Genomic DNA, 23346 nt, shown 5'->3' on the forward strand with positions numbered 1-23346 from the left:
GTCAATAAAATGGACAACCTGGAAGAAATGGACAAATTCTTAGAAAGTATAACCTTCCAAGGCTGAACCAGGAAGAAATAGAAAATATGAACAGACGAATCACAAGTAATAAAATTGAAACTGTGTTTAAAAATCTTCCAACAAACAAAAGCCCAGGACCAGATGGCTTCACAGGTGAATTCTATCAAACATTTAGAGAAGAGCTAACACCCATCTTTCTCAAACTCTTCCAAAAATTGCAGAGGAAGGAACACTCCCAAACTCATTCTATGAGGCCACCATCACCCTGGTACCAAAACCAGACAAAGATACTACAAAAAAAGAAAATTACAGGCGAATATCACTGATGAATATAGATGCAAAAATCCTCAACAAAATGCTAGCAAACAGAATCCAACAACACATTAAAAGGATCATACACCATGATCAAGTGGGATTTATTCCAGAGATGCAAGGATTCTTCAATATATGCAAATCAATCAATGTGATACACCATATTAACAAATTGAAGAATGCAAACCATATGATCATCTCAATAGATGCAGAAAAAGCTTTTGACAAAATTCAACACCCATTTATGATAAAACTCCCCAGAAAGTGGGCATAGAGGAAACCTACCTCAACATAATAAAGGCCATATATGACAAACCCACAGCAAACATCATTCTCAATGGTGAAAAACTGAAAGAATTTCCACTAAGATCAAGAAGAAGACAAGGTTGTCCACTCTCACCACTATTATTCAACATAGTTTTGGAAGTCCTAGCCATGGCAATCAGAGAAGAAAAAGAAATAAAAGGAATACAAATTGGAAAAGAAGTAAAAGTGTCACTGTTCGCAGATGACATGATACTATACATAGAGAATCCTAAAGATCCCACCAGAAAACTACTAGAGCTAATCAATTAATTTGGTAAAGTTGCAGGATACAAAATTAATGCACAGAAATCTCTTGCATTCCTATACACTAATGATGAAAAATCTGAAAGAGAGATTAAGGAAACACTCCCATTTACCATTGCAACAAAAAGAATAAAATACCTAGGAATAAAACTACATAGGGAGACAAAAGACCTGTATGCAGAAAACTATAAGACTCTGATGAAAGAAATTAAAGATGATACAAACAGATGGAGAGATATACCATGTTCTTAGATTGGAAGAATCAATATTGTGAAAATGACTATATTACCCAGAGCAATCTACAGATTCAATGCAATCCTTATCAAATTACCAATGGCATTTTTTACAGGACTAGAACAAAAAATCTTAAAATTTGTATGGAGACACAAAAGACCCCGAATAGATAAAGCAGTCTTGAGGGGAAAAAACGGAGCTGGAGGAATCAGACTCCCTGACTTCAGACTATACTACAAAGCTACAGTAATCAAGACAATATGGTACTGGCACAAAAGCAGAGATATAGATCAATGGAACAGGATAGAAAGCCCAGAGATAAACCCACACACCTATGGTCAACTAATCTATGAGAAAGGAGGCAAGGATATACAATGGAGAAAAGACAGTCTCTTCAATAAGTGGGGCTGGAAAAACTGGACAGCTACATGTAAAAGAATAAAATTAGAACACTCCCTAACACCATACAAAAAAATAAACTCCAAATGGATTAGAGACCTAAATGTAAAAACGGACACTATAAAACTCTTAGAGGAAAACGTAGGAAGAACACTCTGACATAAATCACAGCAAGATCTTTTTTGACCCAGCTCCTAGAGTAATGGAAATAAAAACAAAAATAAACAAATGAGACCTACTGAAACTTAAAAGCTTTTGCACAGCAAAGGAAACTACAAACAAGACAACCCTCAGAATGGGGAAAATATTTGCAAACGAATCAAAGGAAAAAGGATTAATCTCTAAAATATATAAACAGCTCATGCAGCTCAATATTAAAAAAAAAAAAAACCCAATCCAAAAGTGGGCTGAAGACCTAAGTAGACATTTCTCCAAAGAAGACATACAGATGGCCAACAAACACGTGAAAGGATCCTCCACATCACTAATCGTTAGAGAAATGCAAATCAAAACTACAATGAGGTATCACCTCACACCAGTTAGAATGGGCATCATCAGAAAATATACAAACAACAAATGCTGGAGAGGGTGTGGAGAAAAGGGAACCTTCTTGCACTGTTGGTGGGAATGTAAATTGATACAGCCACTATGGAGAACAGTATGGAGGTTCCTTAAAAAACTAAAAATAGAACTACCATACGACCCAGCAATCCCACTACTGGGCATATACCCAGAGAAAACCATAATTCAAAAAGACACATGCACCCCAATTTTCATTGCAACACTATTTACAATAGGCAGGTCATGGAAGCAACCTAAATGCCCATGGACAGATGAATGGATAAAGAATATGTGGTACACATATACAATGGAATATTACTCAGCCATAAAAAGGAACGAAATTGAGTCATTTGTAGAGACATGGATGAATCTAGAGACTGTCATACAGAGTGAAGTCAGTCAGAAAGAGGAAAACAAATATCATATATTAACACATATATGTGGAACCTAGAGAAATGGTACAGATGAACCAGTTTGCAGGGCAGAAATTGAGACACAGATGCAGATAACAAACGTATGGACACCAAAGGGGGAAAGTGGCGGGGGGTGGTGGTGGTGCTGTGATGAATTGGGAGATTGGGATTGATATATATACACTAATATGTATAAAATGGGTGACTAATAAGAATCTGCTGTAAAAAAAATTAATTAAATTAAATTTTTAAAAAAGGCCCCACATATGTATATGTATAGCTGATTCACTTTGTTATAAAGCAGAAACTAACACACCATTGTCAAGCAATTATACTCCAATAAAGATGTTAAAAAACAAAAAGCCCCACAGATATCCTTCGCCCCTTCTACCGTGTGAGGATACAATGAGAAGACAACCATCTATGAGGAAGCAGGCCCTCACCAAACATCGAATCTGTCAGAGCCATGATCTTGGACTTCCCAGCTTCCAGAACCGTGAGAAATAAATTTCTGCTTTTTATAAGCCAGCCAGTCTATGATATTTTCTTATAACAGCCCAAGTAAACTAAGAAAGTTTATAAGTAAAAGTATAGAAAAAGATATATCATACAATCAATAACCTAAAGAAGCAGTGTGTCTACACTGTTATTAGTCAGTGAAAACTATAAGACAAAAAGCATTACTAGATAATAAGAGAGCCAGCTCATGGCGACAAAAGGTTCAGTTCATCAGGAAGATAAAATCATTCTAAATTTTTACACACTTAACAATATGCCCTCAAAAAATACAAAGCAAATATGGACAAATCTACAAGAGAAAGAGACAAATTCTCAAAATGAGAGATTTAATAATTGGAAGCTGTTAAAAGAAGCAGATTTTAAAAATTAGTAAGGATAAAGAATATGTTGGCAGAAGACCTAAATAGACAGTTCTCCAAAGAAGATATACAGATGGCCAACAAACACATGAAAGGATCCTCCACATCACTAATCGTTAGAGAAATGCAAATCAAAACTACAATGAGGTATCACCTCACACTTGTCAGAATGGCCATCATCAAAAAATCTACAAACAACAAATGCTGGAGAGGGTGTGGAGAAAAGGGAACCCTCTTGCACTGTTGGTGGGAATGTAAATTGATACAGCCACTATGGAGAACAGTATGGAGGTTCCTTGAAAAACTTAAAATAAAACTACCATACGACCCAGAAATCTCACTACTGGGCATATACCCTGAGAAAACCATAATTCAAAAAGAGTCATGTACCACAATGTTCATTGCAGCTCTATTTACAATAGCCAGGACATGGAAGCAACCTAAATGTCCATTGACAGATGAATGGATAAAGAAGATGTGGCACATATATACAATGGAATATTACTCAGCCATAAAAAGAAACGAAATTGAGTTATTTGCAGTGAGGTGGATGGACATAGAGTCTGTCATACAGAGTGAAGTAAGTCAGAAAGAGAAAAACAAATACTGTATGCTAACACATATATGGAATCTAAAAAAAGAAAGCAGACATAGAGAATGGACTTGAGGACATAGGGAGGAGGAAGGGTAAGCTGGGATGAAGTGAGAGAGTGGCATGGACATATATACACTACCAAATGTAAAATAGATAGCTAGTGGGAAGCAGCCACATAGCACAGGGAGATCAGCTCGGTGCTTTGTGACCACCTAGAGGGGTGGAATAGGGAGGGTGGGAGGGAGACACAAGAGGGAGGAGATATGGGGATATATGTATATGTATAGCTGATTCACTTTGTTATAAAGCAGAAACTAACACACCATTGTAAAGCAATTATACTCTGATAGAGATGTTAAAAAAATCAGATATAGGTAAATAAATATTTATTCCATGGAGCAAAGCTTGTAAAATAATAGCCAGACTATCCTTCCATTAAACACTGCTCATGTCTATGTATCATTCCAGGACCCTAGGACCCCAAGACCCCATGGACCATATCATCTCTTTCTTTGCACCATTCTTATTGATAACACTGCTGGCTTCAATAACACTGATATTCAGATGTCCTCTTTTCAAGTGGAAATAGAGAATTTTTTCCACTCAAGTTTCCAGTATCTTGATTTGTCACTTTCAGGAAATCACTATCCTTCTGTCTCCTTTTTAACATATATAAAACAAAATTCATAAATTTGGCTAGTCTAAGTACTCTGACAAGAATTGATAACAAAAATCTCTGCAGAACATTTCTCCATATAAATTAGTATGTAAATTCTTGAAAGTATAAGTTTATGTAAATAAATACGTGGAAAGGAGATTTGGGGGAAAAAAAAGAATATGTTAACAACATTTAACTAATGGACAATTATAGAACACTGCACCCAACATCTGCAGAATAAAAATCATATTCAAGTACACACAAAACAGTGACAAAATTAACACACTGGACCATGAAATAAGTCTCAACAAATTGAAAAGTATTGAAATCATAACAGTATATTCTCTAACTATATGTAATTAAGTTATAATCAGTAAGCACAAAAATAAACCCTAAAAACTACTTATATGTTTGGAAATTAAAGAATGTATTTTGAAATAACCAGTGGATTGAAAAAGTCCCAAGAAAAAATAAACAATATTTTGAACTGAATGATAACAAAAGTACTATGCATCAAAATTTGTCAAATACAGCTAAAGCAGTGCTTAGAGGAAAACTTATAGCCACGAATGCCTATGTTTGTAATGAAAAAAGAATGAAAACTAATGAACTAAGCATTGTCCCCAAAAGTTAGTAAAAGAGATTTGGGGAAGATGGCAGCAGTGGTAAGAGCATCTTTTTTTAATCTTCCCCTTCCATATAAAATAGGAAGCATTTAGTTAGCAAAACCAAAAACCTATATATAATACTTACAACAAAAATAGATGATAAGACCCAAATAAGTGAAGAGATATCCCATGTTCATGGATCAGAATTCTCAATCTTGTTATGATGGCAAATGTCCCCATATTGGTTTATAGATTCAAAAGAATCTCAATCAAAACCAAAGCAAGATTTGAAAAAATAATTTGCCAAGCTGATTCTAAAATTTATATGGAAATGCAGAATGACCTAGAATAGTCAAACAACTCTGAAAAAGAAGAACAAAGTTGGAAGACTTACACTCCCTGACTTCAAAACTCACTAGGAAACTACAGTAATCAAGGCAGAATGACATTGGAATACAGGCATATAGATCGAAAACAGAATAGAAAGTTCAGAGATAGATGCACATATACATGGCCAGTTGGCTTTTGAGAAAGATGCCAAGGTAATTGGATAGAGAAAGAAAATCTTTTCAGTAAATGGTGCTGGAGAGGTCATAAAGCAAGGAAGAGACAGAGTGGGGATCAGAATTTGCACCTGTCCAGCACCACATCCCAAATTCTAGACACTGTCAAACAAGAAAGAAAACTAGAGAAGAGGGTACAGAAAAGCAAAGGTAGAGATCAGGCCCTGTAGGTTACCTTGTCCCTCACCAAAGGGAATGGAGGCCAGCATCACACAGCAGGCACGAAAACCGAAGGCTGGAAAAAGAAACTTTCCAGGAAGGTAGAGAGATGCCCTGGATGTCAGCTCCAGGAGAGAACCCCTGACCTGACCATCGGCAAGTCCACAGTTACGATGGCACCATGGGCCAGAGGAGTGTGAGGCCAAGATGGGGGCATTGTTAATGTTCTCCTGCTCTCAAATGGAGCTACTAGTTGTCAGAGAGAGCAGAATCTGGGTAGCTAAAAGAGACAGGCTTCTACATAAATGGGTATAATACCTACCTCACTAGATTGTTGCAAGGATTAAATGCTGTACTATACAGAAAGCAGCTAGCACCTTACCAGGAATACGTTAGATGTTCTTAATTCCCTCTTTCCATTCCCCAACCTCCCAAGAAGAAAGACTGGGGACATATGCTGTATGTTCCCTCTCCCTGCGTCCTCTATGTCTACCCTGAACTGTGATATCTGGGTGGGAAACAGCTTCAGGCTGCAGATGCTATGACAGCGTTGCTTAAATTGAATTACACAGAAACCAGAGAAGCCTTCAGCTCTCCCAGGGAGTTCAGAAGTGTTCACCCTGAGAGTAACTGTACGCTGCACAGGAAAAGGCATTCAAGTTGATAAGAAGTCATTCGGATCACCATCTAAGTCAGCTTTAGCCTTTGAAATAAACTCATTCCTTATTAGCACACACTTGGGATTTCCAGGACTGAATATTATTTCCATTACACAAAGCCCATTTTGAAGACATTTTTTCATGCTGCCAGGGTCCTATGTAATTTCATCTCTCCACAATGTTACTCTCTTTCACATATATAGAGCCACAGGCCCTGATGAAAAAGGAAAAGAGAGAAAATGAACAAGAGTCATGATCCAACTAGGGCTAGAAGCAGGGCAGCAGTGCATAGGACAGGCAAGTCCACATCACTGAGAGCTTTCTAGCCATGAAACAGTTTTTGGACTTTTCCTGAAAGCAATAGGAAGCCATTGAAAGCCAACTCAGCTTTTAAAATAGGAAGTGACTGATAAATTTTCCTTTTAGAATGCTCACTCTGGTCATAATGAAAAAGATAGATGTGGAGGTGGGGGGTAGGGAAGAGTAGTTAAGAAGCTACTCAACAGTAGACAACAATATCGTACTCTAAGTATGTAATGTGATAAATATCATTACAATGGCAACCCTATTATGATATATAAATGGATCAGAGTAACATGCTGTACACCTTAAATTTACACAGTGTTACATGTCAAATTTATCCCAAAAAATTTGGAAAGAAAAAATCTTTTTAATTTAAATTTAAAAACAAAGAGCTTGTGTAAATGAAGTGTTTCAGATCGTGTTTTCAAAATATTTTATAGTATTTTATAATAAATGTTTAAACATTAAAAGAAACTATTCAAATGTTTGCTCAATTTAGATAAGACACCAAAAAAATACAAGTGACAAAAGAAAAAATAGGGAAATAAACTTCATCAAAATTAAAAGCTTTTGTGCTTCAAAGGACAACATGATACAGCAGAAAATAACACAACACTGTAAAGCAAGTATACTCCAATAAAGAAGTTAAAAAAAAATACAACATAAAGAAAATAAAAAGACAACCCACGGAATGGAAGAAAATATTTGCAAATAATGTATCTGATAAGAGAATTTCTTTAAGAATATACAAAGAACTCTTACAACTCAACAACAAAATGGCAAATAACCCAATTAAAAACTGGGCAAAGGATTTAGGTAGTCATTTCTCTAAAGAAGATATACAAATGATCAATAAGCACACAAAAAGATGTTGAACATCATTAGTCATTAGGGAAATGCAAATCAAAACCACAATAAGATTCCACTTCACACTACTAAGGTGGCTATATTCAAAAAGATAGACAATAACAAGTGTTGGTGAGGATACATACGGAGTAATTAGTACCCTCATACATTACTGGTAGGAATGTTAAATGGTGCAGCCACTTTGAAAAACAGTTTGGCAGGTCCTCAAGAAGTTAAACATAGAGTTATCATATAATCCAGTAATTCCACTCCATTCTACCCAAGAGAATTGAAAGCATATTTTCATAAAAAACCTGTACACAAATGTTCACAGCAGCATTATTCATAATAGCTCCAAAGTGAAAATAATTCAAATGTACATCAACTGATGAATGGTAAACAATATGTGGCATATTCATATAATAGAATATTATTCCATTATTTAAAAAAGGATGAAATATTGATACATGCTCCAACATGTATGAATGTTGAAAACATAATGCTAAGAGGAAGAAGCTAATCACAAAAGAACACATATTGTATGATCCCATTTATATGAATGTCCAGAATAGGCAAATCCATAGAGACAGAAAGCAGATTAGTGGTTGCCAGAGGCTGGGAGAAGAGGGAATATGGAATGACTACTAATGGGGATGGGGTCTTTTGTTGGGGGATAAAAATGTTCTGGAATTAGATAGTGGTAGTTGATTCATGACCTTGTGAATATAATGAAAACAATTAATCGTATACCCTAAAAGGGTGAATAAACTATATGGTATGTGAATTATATCTCAATGAAGCTGTTATTTATAAATAAAATACATTCTTTCAATAAATAAGTCTCCAAGCACTGTTCTAGGCAGCAAGGAAACAGTGAACAAAACGGACACAGTTCCTGCACTCGTGGAGCTGACATTCCAATGGAATAATCCTTGTGAGAGATCATGAGGGTCTTAATAAATTAATGGCACTATAGGGAGGAGTGGATGAATTTAAGAGAGGCTCTGAAGCAACCATCAATATGGTTAGCTGGCCAATTGGAACAGGAGGAATGTCAGATCATTTTCTCCCAGGGTCCCACGATAATTCTTACTGTCACCCCCTCTGACCTCCAGGGTTACTGTTACCAACCATAAAAGCACTGTTAAATTGTACAAAGTGCTCTTTATAAACTAAAAATTTCAGAAATATCTGAAAGATGAAAGACAGGATTTGGTTTGAAAGAGAAAATCACAGCCAAAACTCAAGCTCAAAAGGACTTGGTGCATAAAAGCAGACAGGACCCCAAGATTACTCAAACTTCAGAGGTAGTAGATTCCAAGAGCAGGAGAATGTTGAAAGAGAATTCCCCGTGGGTTTCCCATGTTTCTGCATGGCTTATAAACAGAGGTACCGGCAGCTTTCATTCCAGACTATCCTTTCAAGGATGTTCAAATAGAGAATAGCCTTAGAAGACAGGCTATAAGAATAGCCTTGGAAGACAGGCTATCTCCAGGAGCAGAGAGCAAGTTTGGTTGCTGTCCAGTGCAATAAAAATAATGTCTCCCTCAGGGACAAAGGATGAAAAAATTTACTGACAGCCCATTATAAAAGATTGTGGTTTCCTAAGCACAGGGTCCTTTAGCTTTGATACCAACCTCTTGCAAGGGCAGCATCCACCTGAGCCAACTATGCCATCCCCATGGCACTTGGAGAGGAAAGGCAAGGGGAACTGACATGAAAATGAAGCTTACACAGCTTACTGAGCCCCAAGTAATAAAGTCATTTGTCTCTGATTCAGGAGTCTCATGTCTTCTGCCAGCTTCCATGAGATGGTGGCAGGCTCACTTGTGAGCTTGTAAGTCAGGTAGAACCTCAGAACTTCCTGGTTCTTAACAGAGAGGCCTTGAGGCAATCAACTGGGTAAATGGTCAGGGAGACCACAGGAAGAGTAGCCGGATGTGTCATCCTCTCCTTCATCCCTTACCTGCTAGTACCAGGCAGTGATACCTGGCCCAGGTAGAGTCAGTGAGGGAGACCACAGAGGGAGGGCAGCACAGAGGTTCTGGAGACTCTGAGAAAGAACAAGGAGCTCCGATAGCCAGAGACTAATGAGTGACACATCTCCTGAACAGCTCCCTCCCCTTGCACAACCGCAGAGTGCAGTTACAAAACTGCATCCACAAGTTAACTTAGCCTCAGAAAAGGGAAAGAGAGAAGGAAGGGAAGGAAATGCAAAGGGTAGCTTTCCTTTATACCCACCACAAGTGATTTTTAAAATGTAACAGAAAAAGGAAACATCCTATTCATGGGAGCAACAAAACAATATTGTTTTGATTCATCCACAAGAATGAATCTAGGAAGAAGCTCACAAGACCTATATGGAGAAAGCATTAATACTTCTATGTTAAAAAAATTCTGAATAAATTGTTAGATGTACTGTTCTCAGACAGGAAGATATGAGATTATAAAGATATCAGTACCTCAAATAAATCTGTAACTCAATGCAATCCCACCCAAAATCATAATAGGCTTTAGAAGGAAGTTAATTACCTGAGAATAAATTCATCTGGAAAAGAAACGTGTGCAGAATAGCCAAGACAATTTTGAAAGAGAAGACTAATGAGCAAACTTGCCTACTAGAAATCAAAAAGTTAGTAATAAAAATAGTTTGGTAATTAGGGAAAAAATATATCACAGATTAATGAACATAACAAAAAGTCTAGAAATAGACCAACAAATGTGGGGAAAGTTTTGTGTAAAATAAAGATGGCAATTCAAATAAATAGATAAATATTTAACTATTCGACAATGGTGCAGAGACAATTAGCTATTTATTGAAAAAGTAAAAACAAAATCTTCATGCACAATATTAATTTTTAAAAATTTCTAGCAAATCAAAGACCTAAAGGTAAAGGGAGGAGGGGATTTACTAAGTCATTAGAAGAAAATAATTAAATATATATTTATAAAGTTGGTATGGAAAAAGTCTTATCAAGTGAAGTGAGATCAAAATATAAAACTTCTGCATGACAAAAGATACATTAATTAAGGTAAAAGTAAAACAAGAGATTTGAGAAAATATTAGCAAGGATTAATATCATTAATAAATAAAAGTTCTACAAATCACTGGAAGAAAGTTCATATAATAGAAAGGTAGGCAAAGGATAGAACTGGGGCAGGTAAGGTACTGATGAGCGTAGGACATCTTGTAATGTCAGAAAGTAAGGAAATACTCAAAAGAAAATGATGGAGATATATCAAAAAGACACAAGAGTCAACTTGAATAAGCTCTCACTGGACAAATCTGCAAAAATTTTAGCATCAAAATAAAAAGAATAGTAATAAATTATAACCTAATGGATGGACATATGGATGGATGGAGTGATAGAGAAACTGCGTCCTCACAGTACAGTGCCAAGTAGAAAAGTTACCATTTTACAATAGTAAAATTGTATCAGTCAGGAAACATCAATGAATGCTAAATATAGGAGGAGAGGTTTGATGAGGAACAGAACATTTATATATTCTCAGAGTATCTTTACACAAATTACTAACTACAACAGAAAAAAAAATAGTAACTGTACAGTGAAGAAACAATTTGGTTAAATACAACACCTTAACCAAGCAATCAAAACTAGTATCACCAGCAGACCTCTGGCTATGGCTGAGTGAAACTGACAAATTCAGTCCTCTCCCCAAAAATCAACTTTAAAGTTGAACAAGGGACTTTCCCTGGTGGCAGAGTGGTTAAGAATCCGCCTGCCAATGCAGGGGACACGGGTTCGATCCCTGGTACTGGAAGATCCCACATGCCACGAAGCAACTAAGCCTGTGCGCCACAACTACTGAGCCTGCACTCTAGAGCCCATGAGCCACAACTACTGAGCCCATGAGCCACAGCTACTGAAGCCCACGTGCCTAGAGCCCATGCTCCACAACAAGAGAAGCCACCGCAATGAGAAGCCCATGCACCGCAATGAAGAGTAACCCCCGCTCACCGCAACTAGAGAAAGGCCACTCGCAGCAATGAAGGCCCAAGGCAGCCAAAAATAAATAAATAAATAAAGTTGGACAAAATTGACATAAATAATCATTTCACTCTAAAAACTGACAAAAGGCGTACAAAAATCTGAGAAGTTTTTATGATTTTAAAATTGCATTCTGTGGCATTCTGGTCTAGAGATTCTCACATCTCCTCCAACCAGTTCAGTTGACATAGACGTTTGGCCAGGGTGGTGCAGTCTGGGAAGACTGGTAGCTTTTCTACTGCAATCAAAGGGGGGTTCACCAGATCTGGCATGGTAGATGCCACTCCCATCCAATAGCATTGTCAATCTCAGAGGTAGGCAAGCAGGAAGGGCTAAGTGCTCTACTAGACTGAGGCTGCAGTCCTGGTTGGAATAAGCATATTCCTGACTGAGCATCCACATGTGCACAACAGAGACTAGAAAGGGCCCAGTTTTGCCACATATTCCTGGCCATTCCTGAGGTTGTGCACATGCTCAGAAAAGATATGAAATAGTACAGTGGAATTAAATTTCAGGCCCTTAAAAACAGCCTAAACATTGCGTGTGCTCCCCTACCCAAACACAGTTCCATAAACACAGCATGGAAGTCTTACTGGTTTGAGGTGTTTGAGAATAATCTCTGTCTAAGAAGACAACAAAACTATTCAGAAACAGGGGCAACCTCTAGAAAGCAAGGCTTAAAATTTTTTAAATAGATAAAATTTAAAAGAATAGTATTGTTTTTAAAGAGCAGACACATCAGTAGCCACACTGCAAGGGAGAGAAATTTTACAGATTAAGCCCAGAAAAGTTACGAAACAAGGAACAAACAAACGCAAAATAGCAACAACAAAAATCTTCCAGAGGAAAAAGTCAGAATCCAAAATTGCTACGATATATTATCTAAAATGTTCAGTTCTCAAAAAAAATTGAGACATTCAAAAAAGCAGGAAAGTGTGACTCATATTCAGGGGTAAGGGGAGGCAATAGAAACTGCCTCTCTGTGACCCTCTCTGTGACCCAATAGAAACTGCCTCTCTGTGACCTCGCTGAACACTGGGTTCAGCAGACAAATATTTCAAAGCAGCTATTATACTTATGTTCAAAGAACAAAAGGAAACCATGCTTCAATGAAGTTAAAATGTGACAACAATAAATCAATAAACAGAGATCCTCAACTAAGAGATAAAAAAGGACCTAAATGGAAATTTTGAAGTTGAGAAGTACAATAACTGAAATGAAAATTTCACTAGAGATTAAGCAATATGCTACTAAAAAAAAATGGGTAAACAATTAAATCAAAGAGGAAATTTTTTTTAAATCTCGAGATAAATGATAATAAAAATACAACCATACAAAATCTATGGGATGCAGCAAAAGCAGTCCTTAGAGGGAAGTTGATAACAATATAGGCCTCCACAAAAAAAGAAAAGAAAAGAAAAATCCCATATAAACAACCTAACCTACCACCTAATTAGAAAAAGAAGAACAAACAAAACTTAAATGAAGGAATAATAAAGACCAGAGAGGAAATAAATAAAATAGAGATTTAAAAAACAATAGAGTAATCAACAAAACCAAGATCTGGTTTTTTGAAAGCATAAACAAAATTGACAAACCTATGGCCAGAATCACCAAGAAGAAAAGAGAGAGGACCCAAATAAACAAAACAAGAAATGAAACAGGAGAAATAACAATCAATACTGCAGAAATACAAAAAATCATTAGAACATATTATAAACAGTTATTTGCCAATGAAATGGACAACTTAGAAAAAATAGAAAAGTTTCTAGAAACATACTGCCTGCCAAAACTGAATCAAGAAGAAACAGATAGGGCTTCCCTGGTGGCGCAGTGGTTGAGAATCTGCCTGCCAATGCAGGGGACACGGGTTCGAGCCCTGGTCTGGGAAGATCCCACATGCCGCGGAGCAACTAGGCCCGTGAGCCACAACTACTGAGCCTGCACGTCTGGAGCCTGTGCTCCGCAGCAAGAGAGGCCGCAACAGCGAGAGGCCCGTGCACCGCGATGAAGAGTGGCCCTCACTCGCCACAACTAGAGAAAGCCCACGCACAGAAACGAAGACCCAACACAGCCAAAAATAAATAAATAAATAAATAAAGTGTAAAATTAAAAAAAAAAGACAGGGAGGATTATTAAAAAAAAAAAAGAAGAAGAAGAAACAGATAATTTGAACAGATCAATCAATAGAAGTGAAATAGAAGCTGTAATTTAAAAACTCCCTGTAGGCAGCATGATGGGGTTATTGGTGCTATATATTGCAGTCAGCCAGCACGCCAGCTGCAGAAAGAGCTACCTTTAACTCAGAGTCAGCTGCAGTGATGTGGCCTGCTGGAGAGTTTCCCTTCCAGTATAGGCGGCCACGCAGGCGCAGGTGTGGCACAAGAGGCCTCAGAGGCTGACCGCTGACCCAGCGCTGCCTCCGTATAGCTTTTCCCAGGATCCGCTGTACCCCAGGCTTGGGGTCCTTGGTCAGAGCCAGAGGCCCGACACCTCTAGGGCAGCTTCTGCTGGACCAAGGGACGCGGACCCTCGGGGAGACAAAAAGGACTAGGTTCAGACCGGCCCAGACCATCGCCCATCGCCCATGGTGGCCCTCGGCCCCAGCAGCCAGAATGTCACTGAGAGTATGCCGTCTGAGTTCCCAAAAATACCACCAAAAAATATAATATCATGGCTTTCAATGCAGCCGATAAAGTCAACCTCGCTACTTGGGATCAGGCCCAGCTGGAATGTGACCTGAGCAACAAGATTTACCAAGAGTCAGGTCCCAGTCGGGTGCCAGCAGCAAGTTCAACTGCAAGCTCCGGGAGGAGGCGCAGAGGAAGAAGTACAGCATCGTCCTCAAGGAGTTCCGGCCCGAGGACCAGCCCGGCTGCTCCGCGTCAACAGCAAATCAGGCCAGACGTTCAAGGGCATAAAGAAGGGAGGCGTGACAGAGAACAAATCGTACTACATCTTTACGCAGTGCCCTGATGGGGATTTTGAGGCCTTCCCCGTGCACAACTGGTACAACTTCACGCCGCTAGCCAAATACCACATGTTCACGGCCGAGGAGGAGTGGGAGAGGAGAAACAAAGTCCTGAACCACTTCAGGATCATGCAACAGCAGCGGCTCAAGCACCAGGACCAGGACGAGAAGAAGGAGAAGTGCAGCTGCAAGAAGGCCCATGACCTGCGCATCCACGACCTGGAGGACGACATGAAGATGTCGTCTGACAACAGCGAGGCCAGCGGCAGAGCCCCCAAGTCCAAGAAGAAGGCGCTGCCCAGCAAGGGGGGCAGGGAGAAGAAGGGGTCAGACGACAAGGCCTTTGAGGCAGTGACGACAGGAACTTTGAGGGCCAGGAGGTGGACTATATGTCCGACGGCTTCAGCAGCTCCCAGGACGAGCAGGAGGGCAAGCCCAAGGTCACCCAGCAGGAGGAGGGCCCCAAGGGCACGGACGAGCAGAGTGAGAGCAGTGAGGAGAGCGAGGAGGAGAAGCCACCCAAGGAGGACAAGGAGGAGGAGGAGGAGGAGAAGGCGCCCACACCACAGGACAAGAAGCAGAGGAAAGACAGCAGCAAGGAGTCGGACAGCTCGGAGGAGAGTGACATCGACAGCGAGGCCTCCTTGGCGCTCTTCATGGCGAAGAAGAAGACACCCCCCAAGAAGGAGTGGAAGCCATAGGGAGGCAGATCCCGGGTCAACAGCTGGCCAGGCACACCCACCACGGAGACGGGCAGCACCTCCTCCACCCTGCAGGCGGCTGCCAACAAGCTGGAGCAGCAGAAGCAGACCAGCCAGACACCGGTGGCCAAGAGGCTGCAGCTGGACCCCAGGCCCCAGAGCCTGTCGGGGAAGTCCATCCCTCAGCCACAGTCTGGGAAGTCAACCCCCAGCAGCGGCAATGTGCAGATGACCGAGGATGCCATGTGCTGCTACATAACACAGAAGCCCATGACCACCAAGGACCTGCTGAAAAAGTTCCAGACCAAGAAGATGGGGCTGAGCAGCAAGCAGAGGGTGAACATGCTGGTCCAGATCCTCAAGCACCTGAACCGCAAGTGCGCAAGATGATCAACGACAAGATGCACTTCTCCCTCAAGGAGTCAGGCTACCCCCAATAAACATGCTCTGTTTTCTAGGAAAAAACAAACAAACAAACAAACAAAACTTCCTGTAACAAAAGTCCAGGACTGGATGGCTTCACTGGGGAATTCTACCAAACACACAAAGAACTTATAGTGATCCTTATCAAACTCTTTGAAAAGATGGAAGAGGAGGAAACATTCCCAAAGTCATTCTATGAAGCCAACATCCCTCAGATACCAAAACCAGACAAAGACACTACAAAAAATAAAGAAAATTACAAGCCACTATCTTTGATGAATATAGATGCAAAAATCCTTAACAAAATATTAGCAAACCGAATCCAACAACATAAAAAGGATCATACACCATGATCAAGTTGGACTCATTCCAGGGTCACAGGATGGTTCAATATATGCAAATCAATCAATATGATACACCACATCAGCAAAAGAAAAGACAAAAAGCACATGATCATCTCAACAGATGCAGAAAAAAAACATTTGATGAAATTCAACATCCATTCATGATAAAAACCGTTGCCAAAGTGGGTATAGAAGGAATATATTTCAACATAAAAGCCATTTATGACAAACCCATAGCCAACATAATACTAAACTGTGAAAAGCTGAAAGCCTTCCTCCTAAATTCTGGAACAAGACAAGGATGCCCCCTCTCACCACTTCTATTCAACATAGTCTTGGAAGTCCTATCCATGGGGATCAGACAAGAAAAGAAATAAAATGTATGCAAATCGGAGGGGAAGAGGTAAAATTGTCATTATATGCAGATGACATGATACTATACATAGAAAACCCTAAAGACTCCACACAAAAACTATTATAACAGATAAATGAATTCAGCAAGGTAGCACGATACAAGATTAATATCCAGAAATCTGCTGTATTTCTTTACACTAACAATGAAATATCAGAAGACAAAGTCAAAAAAAAAAAAAAAACAAGCTCACTTAAAATCGCTCATAAAAAAAAACCTAGGTATAAACCTAACCAAGGAGATAAGAGAACTATATGCTGAGAACTATAAAACACTGATAAAGGAAATTGCCAAAGAAATACTGAGGAAAAAGGAACAAAGCTGGAGACATAACCCTTCCAGATTTTAGGCAATACTACAAAGCTATAGTAATCAAAACAGTGTGGTATTGGCACAAAAACAGACATATAGATCAATGGAACAGAATAGAGAGCTCAGAAATAAACCTACACACCTATGGTCAATTAACCTTTGACAAAGGAAGCAAGAATATACAATGGAGAAAAGTCAGTCTCTTCAGCAAGTGGTGTTGGGAAAGTTGGACAAACGCATATAAATCGATGAAGTTAGAACACTCCCTCACACCATACAAAAAAATAAACTCAAAATGGCTTAAAGACTTAAATATAAGACATGACACCATAAAAATCCTAGAAGAGAACACAGGCAAAAAATTCTCTGACATAAATTGTAGCAATATTTTCTTAGGTCAGTCTCCCAAAGCAAAAGAAATAAAAGCAAAAATAAACGGAACATAATCAAACTTGTAAGATTTTGCACAGCAAAGGAAACCATAAACAAAATGAAAAGACAGCCTATGGACTGGGAGAAAATATTTGCAAAGCATGTGACTGACAAGGGATTAATTTCCAAAATATATAAACAGCTCATACAACTCAACAACAACAAAAAACAAACAACCCAATCAAAAAATGGGCAGAAGACCTAAACAGACATTTCTCCAAAGAAGACATACAGATGGCCAACAGGTACATGAAAAGATGCTCAGCATTGCTAATTAATAGAGAAATGCAAATCAAAACTACAATGAGTTATCACCTCACACCTGTCAGAATGGCCATTATCAAAAAGTCTGCAAATAATAAATGTTGGAGAGGGTGTGGAGAAAAGGGAACCATCCTACACAATTGGAAATGTAAATTGGTGGAAATGTAAATTGGTTGTTGGTGGAAATGTAAACTGGCGCAACCACTATGTAAAACAGTACGGAAGTTCCTTTAAAAAAAACTAAAACTAGAGTTACCATATGGTCTAACAATCCCACTCCTGGGCGTATATCCAGAAAACACAAAAACTCTAATTTGAAAAGATGCATGCACCCCAATGTTAATAACAGCACTATTTACAATAGCCAAGACATGAAAGCAACCTAAGTGTCCATCAACAGATGAATGGATAAAGATGTGGTATACATATACAATGGGCTATTACTCAGCCATAAAAAAGAATGAAATAATGCCATTTGCAGCAACATGGATGGACCCAGAAATTATCATAGTAAGTGAAGTAAGTCAGACAAAGACAAATATTATATGATATCACTTAAATGTGGAATCTAAAAAATAGTACAAATGAACTTATTTACAAAACAGAAAGGACTGATAGACATAGAAAATAGATTTATGGTTACCAAAGGGGAAGGCAGGAGAGGGATAAATTAGGAGTATGGGATTAACAGATACACATTACCATCTATAAAATAGATAAACAACATGATTTACTGTATATACTGATATACTGCACAGGGATATAACAGGGCTATATTCAATATCTTGTTGTAACCTATAATGGAAAACAATCAAGAAAAATATATATATATATATGTACGTACACATATATATCTGAATCACTTTGCTGTACACCTGAAATTAACATGGCATTGTAAATCAACCAAACTTCAATTTTAAAAAAAATCATTAGAGAGGCTCAACAGCAGAGTAAACATAGCAGAAGAAAGAATCACTGAATCACTGAATCACTGAAAGAATCACTGAAAGAACACTGAATCACTGTCCTCAATAAATCCAGTGAAATAAATCCATAGAAATTACCCTATCTGAAAACATACAGACTAGTGATTTAGAGAAACATGAAGAGCATTTCAGAGACCTGTAAGAAAATAGCAAATGTACCAAAATAGGTATAATGGAAGTCCCAGAAGGAGAGGAAAAAGAAAAAAGGGGGCAAAATAACTTCTCAAATTTGATGAAAAACCATCTACACATCCAATAAGTTTAATAAACTCCAAGTAGGATAAATACAAAAAGTCCAGAAGTAGACACACTATAGTCACATTCTTGAAACCCAAATCCAAAGAGAACATTTTGAAAGCGGAAGAGAAAAATGACTTGTAGAATTGAGTACAAATACAATCAACAGCTAATTGCTCATATTAATCAATGGAGGCCAGAAGGCAGTGGAATGACATATACAAAGTGCTGAATGAAAAATATCTGTCAACCAAGAATTCTATATCCAGCAAAATCATCCTACAAAAATGAAAGCAAAACAAAGATATTCCTCCATAAACAAAGACAGAGAGACTGTATTCCTGGCAGACCTACCTTATAAGATATACTAATGTCCTTCAAGTAAAAGGAAGTGACCTTACACAACAACTCAAATCCACAGGAAGAAATAAAGAGCACTGAAATGGTAAATATGTGGATTAATATTAAAATGCTATAGAGAGACTTCCAGTTTCCTACCCAGTATTTTAGGAGCTTGGAAACTGTCACTTCATCCTAAAAACAAGTAAAAAGCTGAACAAACTGAAAATCAACAACTCTTCTTAGAGCCATCAGACAACTGAGGTCACAGGAAAACTGTTGCCCCCAAAATTGGAGAGATGGACAGATGAATACACAGAATCATAATGTAGAGAAGTGAATTCACACTTCTGTGAGTTTTACCTCCAGGAGCTCTACCAGTGACGATGGGAAAAAATTCCCTTCCTGCTTCCAACAGAGGGAGGGGGGAAAGTAACCATTCTGAAATATGCCAGAACATTCTGTTCTTAACAAGGCCTTACCTCAAGAGAAAATATTTTACCAGAGCCTAACCTATTGGGATTTTATTAGAGCTTGACTAATGTGGGGAAAGAGAAATGCCCAACTCAGCTCCCTCTAGCCATTCTGTCCCATACTGGAGTAGACTGAGAAGCATGTGTGGAGTTCATACCACAGGGATACAGGCTCACTAAAAGATTGAGAACTTAATCACAGGACTATAGAACATTTCCCTTCCCCCCATGCCTTACCACCATATCACTAAAGGCCTATTTACTATAGTTCCTTTTACCTAGTACATAAATTTCACCAAAAAATTACAAGGCATACTAAAAAGCAAAAGCACAGTTTAAAGAGACAGAGCAAGCATCATAACCAGACTGAGATACGGTAGTGATGTTGGCATAATTAGACCAGGAATTTAAAATAACTATGTGTAATAAGCCAAGGGTTCTTTCTAACATGAAAGAACAAATGGGGAATGTAAGCAGAGAGATGGAAATTTTAAGAATCAAAAAGAAATGATAGACCCCTAAAGTGGACAAGAATCATTTTTAATATTCACACAAGAGGAGAAGTGGCCAAGATGATGAAGTAGGAAGAATTCACCCCCTCACACAGACATACCAAAATTATAACTACTTACAGAGCAACTATCTATGAGAACAATCTGAAGACTAGCAGAAAGGATTTTCTACAACTAAAGACATAAAGAAGGAACCACAGTGAGATGAGCAGAAGTGCCAGTAATGTGTTACAGTCAGGACCCACACCCCTGGGTCAGTAACCCACAAACCAGAGGAATAGCACAATCATAGAGGTCCTTTCCAAGGAGCAATGTGTCCAAGACCCACATTGGGGTCCCCAACCCAGGGGTCCTGCATCAGGAAAACAAGTCTCCAGAACATCTGGCTTTGAAAACCAGTGGGGCTTATGTTTCCTATAGGAAACAGAGACTCCACACTTAAAGGGCACACACAAAATCTCTCATGCTCCAAGTCCCAGTGCAGAGGCAGTAGTTTGAAAAGAGCCTGAGTCAGATTCACTTGCTGATCTTAGAGAGCCTCCTGGAGAGGCAGGAGGCAACTGGGACTCCCCCAGGAACAGAGACACTGGCAGCAGCCATTTGGGGAAGCTCATTCGACTGTGATGACACCAGAGCTGGCTAAGCAGAAAGTAATTTTAAAAATGAAAATAAGCATATACCTATCAATAACTACTTTAATGTAGATGGACTAAATGCTCCAATCAAAAGACATAGACTGGCTGAACAGACTAAAAAACAAGATCTATATGTATGCTGCCTACAAGAAACTCACTTCAGAGCTAAAGACACCAGCAGACTGTAAGTGAGAGGATGGAAAAAAAGTTTTCCATGCAAATGAAAATGAAAACAAAAATTCAAGTAGTAGTACTTATATTAGACAAAATAGACTTTAAAACAAAGACTATAATGAGAGACAAATGACATTAATTACATAATAATAAAGAAATCAGTCCATCAAGAAGAGATAATTTTTTTTCAGCTGCAATGTGCCTGTTTATTTGGTTCCAGTTTGGAAGCTTTGAAGCTGAGGTAAACCCGTCAGGCAGAGTTAAGTCTTCTGAGCCAACTTTGTCACTAAGAATAAACAAATCAAAGAGGTAAAAGACTTATACTTTGAAAACCAAAGACACTGATGAAAGAAATTGAAAAGGATACAAACAGATGGAAAGATATACCATGCTTATGAATTGGAAGAATTAATATTGTTAAAATGAACATACTACCCAAGGCAATATACAGATTCAATTCATTCTCTATCAAAAAAAACAATGGCACTTTTCACAGAACTGGAACAAATAATTTTTAATTTTCCATAGAACCACAAAAGACCCCAAATAGCCAAAGCAATCTTGAGAAAGAAGAACAAAGCTGGAGGTATCATGCTTTCTGATTTCAAACTATACTACAAAGCTACAGTAATCAAAACAGTATAATACTAGCATAAAACAGACACATAGACAATGGAACAGAATAGAGAGCCCAGAAATAAACCCAGATTTATTGATATATGAGCAATTAATCTATGACAAAGGAGGCAAGACTATACCATGGGGAAAAAACAACCTCTTCAATAAATGGTGATATAATTGCAATAAATAATAATAACAACAACAACAATAAATCTAGGCATATCATATTCTAACTGCAGAACATCAAAGAGAAAGAAAAAAATCTTGAAAGCAGCCAGAGGAAAAAAAGAGCTAATCTATAGAGAAGTAAAGATAAGAATTGTATTTGACTTCTCACCAGAAACCATGCAAGAAAGAAGAGAATAGAGTGAAATATTTAAAGTGTTGAGAGAAGAAAATCATCAACTTAGAATTCTGTATCTTATGAAATTTCCTTCAAAAATGCAGGAGAAACAAAGACTTTCTCAGAGAAACAAAAATTGAGGAAATCTGTTGCCAGCATACCTGCCTTGTAAGAAATCCTAATAGTTTTTCAGAGAGAAAGAGAATATGGGTCAGATACTTTGATCTAAAAAAAGAAAATATGAACATTAGAAAAGGAATAAGTGAAGGTAAAATAAAAACTTTTATTTTCCTTATTCTTATTTGATATAATTGATAACAGGTGTTTGAAATAATAACACTAATAATGCATTCAATGATTATAGATTATAAGTGGCATGAATGACAGCAATGATACAGGGGTCAGGAGGAAGAAATTATGAATACTTTGCCATTATAAGGTATTTGCATGACCTGTGAAGTGTTATAGTGTTATTTGAAAGTGGACTTGGAATAGTTGTAAATATATATTGCAAACTCTAGGGCAACCATTTCAAAAGCAAAAAAAAACTGTAATTAATATGCTAAGAAAGGAGAGAAAATGGAATGATATAAAATGCTCAATTAGGGCGGAGTCAAGATGGTGGTGTGGGAAGACGAGGAGTTTGTGTCTCCCCACGTCTAGGGTGCCTACTGGATGCTGGTGGGGGACCTTGACAACCAAGGAAATGGGAGGAACCCCCAAGTGAACTGGTAGGACGTGGGGGACTGAGTGGGGAGAAGTGTAGGCTAGACAGGACCGGTGCCCCTGAGGGGCGGCTGAGAGGGGGGAGGGGTTCCCACGCCTGGAGGGACCCTCAGGGACTCGGATCAGGGGTGACAGTGCTCAGCATTTCCCCTGCCCAATCGGCCAGGGAAGTCTGCCTGGTTCTCTGGCCGGGTCCTACTCCCTCAGAAGCCCCCTCCTGGCCACGTTGGTCCTGGGGGCATAGGAGGGAGGCCAGGAGAGAACAGGAGAGGCAGACAGGAGGGGCCCTCCATGACCAGAGGAGCAGGAGAGGAGCTGAGGGTGTTTGTCCCTCCCATTTGGGCCCCAGAAGCCTGCTGGGTTCCCCGGTGGGGTCCCCTGACCTGAGATCAGAGGCACGCCTGGGTCCCTTCTTTTCCGTATAACCTAAGCTCCACCCCCAAATCCCCCAGGGCCTTTTCCAGCCCTGTGGGTCCTAAGCATAGGTCCCGCCCACTTCCCAAACCCCACCTCTGCTTAAGTCCTGCCCTCCACAGCCAAGGCCTTACCCACATTTTTAATCTTTTTTTGAATTTTTGCATTTTATTTTATTTTTTATACAGCAAGTTCTTATTCGTTATCTATTTTATACATATTAGTGTATAAATGTCAA

The 23346-nt window shown here is 38.8% G+C and overlaps 1 pseudogene across 1 annotated transcript; it reads left to right on the forward strand.

Annotated features, from left to right (window-relative positions):
* Positions 1-4046: 4046 nt before the first annotated feature.
* On the forward strand, positions 4047-18623 carry LOC309629499 (general transcription factor IIF subunit 1 pseudogene; annotated as a pseudogene). Its single transcript has one exon. The product of its transcript is annotated as a general transcription factor IIF subunit 1 pseudogene (transcript).
* Positions 18624-23346: the final 4723 nt, after the last annotated feature.

The sequence above is a fragment of the Balaenoptera borealis genome (assembly GCF_965194805.1).
Source record: "Balaenoptera borealis genome assembly, chromosome: 5".
Classification (NCBI taxonomy): Eukaryota; Metazoa; Chordata; class Mammalia; order Artiodactyla; family Balaenopteridae; genus Balaenoptera; species Balaenoptera borealis.